The sequence below is a fragment of the Vombatus ursinus genome, unplaced genomic scaffold, assembly GCF_900497805.2.
Source record: "Vombatus ursinus unplaced genomic scaffold, bare-nosed wombat genome assembly UNPS02014807.1, whole genome shotgun sequence".
In the NCBI taxonomy this organism is placed as follows: domain Eukaryota; kingdom Metazoa; phylum Chordata; class Mammalia; order Diprotodontia; family Vombatidae; genus Vombatus; species Vombatus ursinus.
In genome coordinates, this window is record NW_020954585.1 from 6,742,232 (window position 1) to 6,749,937 (window position 7,706).

General features: G+C 45.2%; 1 protein-coding gene across 2 annotated transcripts in view; it reads left to right on the forward strand.

Moving 5' to 3' along the window:
• Nucleotides 1-5,144: 5,144 nt before the first annotated feature.
• USP42 (ubiquitin specific peptidase 42) overlaps nt 5,145-7,706 on the forward strand; it is a 58,290-nt gene continuing 55,728 nt past the window's right edge. Inside the window, exon 1 of one of the 2 annotated variants that reach the window (XM_027874944.1) lies at nt 5,145-5,219. The gene's annotated coding sequence lies outside the window, so the exon portion shown is untranslated. Of the gene's footprint in view, nt 5,223-7,706 lie in introns of both variants that reach the window. The other variant, XM_027874945.1, reaches the window with a different exon arrangement.

Here is a 7,706-nt window from a genome sequence, read left to right on the forward strand (position 1 = left end):
GAGTTTACTTTTCTGTGTTTGCATTGGTTCCCCTTAATAGAATATAACTTCCTTGAAGGCAGAGGCTGTTTTGTTATTGTCTTTGTATTCCTCCCCCAATCTAGCATAGTTTGTTGAACTGATTAATGGTGTTGACCAAAAGGGAAAGAGAATACTTCAGCTTTTCCAGCTCCAAGTCACTTTATGATGGGTAACATTTAAAATACTGTAAGGATTTTCTATTGTACTCCCCATTTGAGAACATGACAGCCCTCTGGTAACCTGCTTACTGTATTTTAAGCTCCTGAAGGAAAGTACTGCAGTGTGTGTGTGTCTGTCACTAGCACCTACATTGCACACAGCAGGTATGCTTAACATTTGCTTAATAAATTCACATTCCAGGCCAAGTATTCTAGCTATTTCCTGACTTTGTCATTCTCTGAGCATTCATGAATTTAGGCTGCAAATGTACTCCATTCCTCTTCTCTTTGGGTTGAGATCCTTCTCCCCTGTCAGGGCTGAGCTTGGGTACCACTTTCTTCCTGAAACCTTTTCTTATCTCCCTAGTTGATAGTGATCTTTACCCTCCATGAATTTCTTAAAGCACTTTGACTAGAACTCTCCTTTGCATTCATCACATCTTGCCTTAATCACATGTATTTCCTTGCATGTTTTATAGTTTAAACTAAACTGTAAGTACCTGTAGGGCAAGGGCTCTGTCGTTTTTCATTTTTTATATTCCCAGCACCTGGCATGAGTTTCTTCAAATAACATAGGCTCTTAATGAATACTGAATTGTGTCTTTCAGTCTTCTTAGACTGCATAGGATGGTGTGGATAATGATATAGATGAAGGAAAAGGCAGTGTGGTGTGATGCAAATGAAGGCTAGACTAGGAGACAGAATACCTAAGTTCTAGGATCAGCTACTAACTAGCTATGTGACCTTAGATAAGAAACTTAAACCTTTCTGGGCCAGTTTCTTTATCTATAATAAACTGGATCCATCAATTGACCAGAAATGAAGAGCTGATTTTGTGTTTGGTACTGCCCTAGGTACTTAGGATACAAATACAAAGAATGAAACAATCCCAATCCTTAATAGTACTAATATTTTTATGGACTACTGAATTCACAAGAATGTCCTGCCTCAGTTTAACAAGTGTGATGAATAGCTTTTGATTCCTACATTCTACTTCCCATGTTGTCTTTTAGCCAAGTAAAAGTGGCTTCATATTAATGAAATGTCTGTGCTTATTGGACAGTACTATTAGGAATGTGTCACTACACCCCCTACTCAAGTTTTTGAAATAAAACAAGGAAAAAACCATTATAGGTGGTGCCATTTTAATCAAGAAATTTGGACTTTGGTGGAGTGTGAGAATGGGGTTTTTATTTGATTCATATTGTTGAACTAGTTTTTACAACCCATCTCTGCTTCACACTTTGGTTTGCTTTATAGTAGAATGCAGTTCAGAATCACAGATCTTAAAGCTGGAAAGGCCTTGGAGGCCATCTAGTCCAAATATACCTTTGAACAAGAATCCCTCTTCCAATGTCCTTGATGAGTGGTCACCGACAGAAGACTCCAGAGTAGAGAGGCTGGGGTGGGGACAGTACTCATTACTCCCTGAGGGGGCCAATTCCACTTTTCAACACCTCTAATTGTTGAGTTTTACTTTTCATTTTTGGTAACTCAGCACTTCTACTGGAATGGAAGTAAAAACAGCGATAGACTAAGCACTCAAAAGACCTGGGTTATCCAGTTTCTTCCAGGTTTGTTAAACATTTATTAAGGCTCTACTATGTACAAAGCACTATACTAAACCTGGTGAAACAAAGATAGACAATAAACATTCCCTGCCCTTAAGCAGCTGACATTCCATTGGGAAGCATAAAACAAGTGTAATTCAGGGTGATCTGAGAAAGGAGAAAACACTAATAATTGAGGGAATTAGGGGAGGCACCTGAGCTAAACTTGGAAGGAAATGGATTCTAAGAGATAAGAGGTCTGGAGGAAGGGTTTTCCCTGTTCTACACTGGAAGTGGTGTAGAAATGGGGTGGGTAAGGCCCCCCAGGCTGCATAATGACTAAGAAAACCACAAATTACCATTATCTATATTTTATTGTATTCTTGTAAGGTTGTTAAATACAGCACTTCCCAATTGCATTTTAATCTGGTTCAGTTCACTTTGGGGAGTGTTGCTGGCCTCTTCACCCACGCTTTTGACCTCTGGCATATGAACTGCATCGTACAGAGGCAGAAGAGGGCATGCTAGGTTTGAAGAACAGCTAGTATCCAGCATGGCTAGAATGTAGGATGTGTAAAGGAGTATAATGTGAAAAAAGGCTGAAGGGGGTAGTGTGAAGCAAGATTGTGGAGGGTCTTATGTACAGGGCTTCTTAACCTTTTTTGGGTCATGGACCCCTTTGGTGGTCTGGTGAAACCTATGGACCCCTTCTTGGACTATTTAAAAAACATTCATAATTAAAGGAAGTGCTACCTATCAGTTAGAGGTTAGTGAATATAAAGATTCCCCCCCACCACCCCATTCAAGTTCATGGATCTCCTGAAACTCATTCACAGACTGTTGGGTTAAGAACCCCTGTGTGAGAGTGATAGGAAACATTGAAAGACTTTGAGCAGGAAAGTGACACGGCTAGACCAGTGTCTTAGGAATATTATTTTGTCATCTATGTGGAAGAGTGATTAGGTAGAGGGAGAGAATGGAAGCAGGTTGTTATAGTAAATAATCCAGGTGAGACATAAGGCTTGAACTAAGGTGGGAGTTGTGTGAGTAGTGAGAAGGTGGCAGAAATGAGTGAGAGTTGTTTTGAGGCAGAAGTAAATGATTGTATGTGGATAGATGGGAAGAGGGAAACCAGTTGAAGATGAAACTAAGGTAATGGATCTGTGTGAAACTGGGAGGATGGTATCCTCAACAACAAGCAGGTTTTGAAGAGGAGTCCATTAAGGGATAATTCAAATATACAAAATCTAGCATCAGTGCAATTTGAGAGAGGTATTTCTTCATCCTTCTCCCCTACCATCTCATAAATTATTGATTGAACTTAGAAGGTGCATGTCATTGACCCAATAAATGAGCAATTATTAAGTTCTTACTATGTGCCAAGTACTATGGTTAGTGCTTGAATAACAAAGAAAGGCACACACAGGCAGTTCTTGCTCCAAAATCCAAATTCTAATAGTTGGGAACATCTATCCTCTTGAACATGCAACTTGATTATATCTACACCACACAAGATGCTGATGCTCTTTGCTCTACTGAGAAGAGGAAAATTCTATATGGGAAAGACTATATCGGAATTAGGGGAACTGGCTCCTTTATTCATTTGAAGTTGACCTTGGGCAAGTCACTTAAATCTCTAAGCCTTATTTTCTTAATCTTTAAAATGAGAATAGCAACATTTATATTATTAGTATTAATTATCATTAGTTAATATTAGCAATGCAAATAATATTTTTTAGACCTGCTTCAGAGTTGCAAACCTTAAAACACTACTGAAATGTGTTTATTGTAGCTGTGAGATTTCCAGTGATTTATCTAAATCAGGAGATAAAAATTGTAAAGCAAATGTTGCTATTTCCATATGCATTTTTGTATTCCATGTGTATTGATTTCAAGGTGATGCCAATGAATCTGCTAGTTTTTGAAGTATAGTTTTAAAATCATCATTCTTCATGACTTTAAGGAATTTTTCCAAGGGATAAAGCTTTGCAAACAAACATAGGACTTACTGGGGAATGGTTTGGAATGATGTAAAATGAAGGCATCTGATTACATATACCAAGAATTTTTAACCTCGAGTCCTCTATCCACAGATAGATTTCCCGGAGTCTGTGAATTTGGATGGGGGGGGGAATACTCCCCAAACATCCTACATCTTTATTTTCATTAACCTCAAATTGAAATTCAGCATTTCTTCCAATTGTTTTGAGAAGGGGAGCATAGGTTTTTTCTTGCCAGACACACACAAAAAAAACTTAAGAACTCCTGAACTCAACTATTTCCACGGAACCTCCTGATTCCCAAACATTTCACAGGTCTTTCACACACTACATAGAAAATAACCTTTCTTCAAACAAAACTTTGATACATAGGAAAAGGTGCAAAATACATTACTACGCGAGTTTTCCAAGAAGCCTTCGGTTCTGACCCAGCCAGTGCATTCACGCGTTCCGTTCTGCCGGAGCCCACTGGGGGAGGGGAAGGAGTCCAGGCAGTTTTCCGGAGGAGGTGGGTTTGTCTGGTTTCGCGCGTGGGGGCGCTGGGAGGACTCCCCTCTCCCACGCCCTGCCTTTTGTTCCTTGGGATACTCTCCTAGGAGCCCCACTGGAAAGGGTGGGTGGGATCCCCGCGCGAAACAAAGAACTCGGGGGGCGAGGAGGCGTTTCTAAGTTGGGCCTGGGGATGGAGGGCAGCCGTCCGTGCTCGCGGAGCCCGCGGAAAGCCCCGGGGGAGGCTAATCGAGGCCACGGGGGAATCAGCAAAGGCGCTCGCGGAGCAGCTCCCCGAGGCCGGCCGGGGCCGCCGCAGCTGCTCTTTAAAGCGCAACTTTCAAGTGGGAAGACAGACACACGCACACATACGCACCCAGACTTGAGGCAGAAGCGGAGCCGAAGGACGCCCGGGGCGTGCAAAAGAGCGATCCTTGCACGCTGTCCGAAAAGGGTGGCCAGACACGTAGAACACTTGGTTCACGCTTTCCTCCACGTCCTCCGCCGCCCCAGGAGAGGAGGGCGCTGGACCACGATCCGCAGCGTTCCCTCCACCTTCTCCTCCCGAGGGCTCCGGCACTTTGGCGACCTCCCCCCGCCTCTAGGAGAGGTGGAGGCGGGGGAGACGCCGGCCCCTTAGGTACTGGAAGCGCCACTTGAGGACCGCCTCTTAGCCGCGGGGCTGGCGGCGTGCCGGCTAGAGCGCGGAGTTGGCGGGTCGCGGCGCCCCCTGGCGGCGGGCGCGGAGCACTGTCGCCGGCGCCGGCTCCTGACCCGGAGGAGGCGTCGGCGGCGGCGGCGGCGGCGGCGGTGCCCGGATGGAGGCACGTCATTGTCCCCCGCCGGGCGGTTCAGGCTGTGTGCGGCGGCGGCGGCGGCGGCGGCGGCGGCGGCGGCAGCGGCAGCGGTAGCAGCGTCGGCAGCGGCAGCAGCAGCAGCAGCGGAGGAGGCGGCGGCGGCGACGGCCGGACGGGGATGGAGGGAGTGAGGAACAGAGCCAGGTAGTCGTAGCCGCTTTCTCTGTCCGCTTTGAGATGATTTGTCCTTCCCCGCTGAAGGGGACTCCCCGGGGAGCGGGGTCGGGGCGCGGGGTGGTGTGTGTGTGTGGGGGACATCCTGGCCGCCTCAGCCCCAGCCTCCGCCTCCATCCCGGCTCGGCCGGGCTCTGGTGGAGGTCCCGCCGTTTCTCCCTCAGGCGTGGGGGAGATGGTGGTGGTTGGGGCAGCCGCGGCCTTTCCCCGCCCAGGTGCGGGGCGGGGAGGGGGCGCCGGAGCCCCGGCTCCCGGCCGAAGCGCGGCCGCCGCCCCCTCTCCCTGGCGCCGGGAGGGGGAAGGGGGCTCCCCCCTCCCATCACTCGGGTGGGCGTTGCAAGGAGGGACTCGAGTGGGGAAAAGGGTGAAATCTCTCTCCTCCCCCCACCCCGTCCCCTTTTCCTCCCCCTCCGTTGCCATGGACACCGCTCCTTAATGGTTGCCCCCCTCCCCACTCCCTCCGTCCCGCTTCATCTCCACGCTTCTTTCCTGGGGGGCTGGGAGGGGGTTTGGGGGGCTGGGTGACCTGGGGTCCGGGCCCTGGGATGGGTAGGAGGAGGCTGAGCCCGCCCCCTGGCTGGCTAGGTTCACCGGCAGGGCGGCTGCTGCTAGGCCCCAGAGCCGGTATCTTTCCCCAGGGTGGGCGTGTGCTGGAGTAGCTTCGGCAGCAGCTGGGAGGAAGGAGGGGGCATCATCTCCCTGCACCCCGCCAGGTCCGCTCCGCCTCCTTCCTCTGCTCGGCTTGATGCCTCCCCTCACGTTCTCCCCAGTGTCTCTTATTTCTGTCCTCTGCCCCCACCCCAATTTTACCGCCATCCTCCTTTACGCGTGTGCTCCCCCGACCCAACGCGCCCCCTCGTCTCAGCTCCATTCTGTCTTGCTCCATCCCCCTCCATTTTTTCTAGGGGGAAAAATCCCCACCCTTATCACTTGGCCCTCCCCTTGTTTAAGCTAGTTTGCCCTTGTGTGAACTATAGAGTCCCTGCTTGTATTGCTCCGGGTTTTGTGTATATAATTTTCCAACGGCAGCAGAAAAGAAGAGATGGAGAAAGGGAAGGAAAGCAATGTTATACGGGTGAGTGTAAAGCGCGTGTTTAGGAACACCACCACCACACACCTTGTCTAGTTGTGGCTTATTAAAAAAAACGGGCATCGCCTGCATCTACAATCTATCTGCCTTGTTCTTTATATTATTTGAAGTCATACCGAGGAGAATAATAATAATTGTTTTATTTTTCTTCAGAAAAAGGTGCGGGGGTGCCCTATGTAATCCAGGATTTGAAATGGAGACTTTGTAGAATAGAAATTGTGTAATTTGGGTCCTTGTATTTGAATTTAACAAGTTTACATAAGGTTAGAGCAATTGGAATTTCAACCCTTTTGCTAAACAGTTCTGTTTATTTTCAAGTTCTTATGTTGACATCCAGTGTTTGTTTGTTTATGGGAAAGCATGATGACTACCGTAGGAATGTTATTTTAATGTAGTTATTTTAAAGTCAGCTAGTCGTACAACAGTGTTGTGTTGGTCACTCATCTTTACATTAGAGCTGTTGTTCCAGATAAAGATAATATTATGTAGTTAATTTTTGTGGTTTGTATTTAAGAGATTTTCAAATGAGAAATTCCATTATAATTTTTTCAAAACTATAAACTTTTTAATTATCGAAAGGTGAATTAGTTCTGTTCTTTTACTGTTTATTCATTGAGTGTTCATAGAAAATAGACTAATCAGTTTCACTTATGTTTTCACTCAAGATCACTTTCACTTTCTTTTTGTAATTACTTATCTAAGTGTGTTTGGATTATAAACTGTTCAAATCAGGCAATTTGTTTATTGAATTAAAGCAGTACATTTTTTTTAATGTAATCTGTTAAATCTCCTGCTTGGGGCCTGAACTTTTTTCTAAGCTTTTTGTTTTTAAAAAGAGAATTGCTACATTATGAAATTACATTGTTTATAAAAAAACAAAGACATGTAACTGTTTCTTTTCTTCATCTTTACCTAGATGTATGTGCATTGCCACAATGTTTAATGATTTTTTTTAAGCGTGAAAAAGTATGATGGATTCTAATACCTATTCGTATCGCCACTTATGAAAATATGTCACTCACTTCAAGAAAAACATGTATAAAGTTGACTCTTCATTTTATACTTACCTACTTGTGTTCAACCTTTTTTGGGGGGTAGGGAAGAGCAGATAATAAGATGAATGACTTTGTTTTACTTTGTTTTTACTTTGCCTTTTGTCAAAAGTAGATGTTGACAGGAAAAAAAGTAACTTTTTGAGGTCATGGTTTACAAGTACTATTGATGATAAGTGATGAAATGTTCGATCACTTAAGAAAAGTTCAACTTTATTAATCCTGAGTGATGACAAATTTAACATACAGTTATTTGTATCGTAGGAAGGAAAGTATGTCAAGTAGATCTAGTTTACTTTAACAGTTTTAAGAATA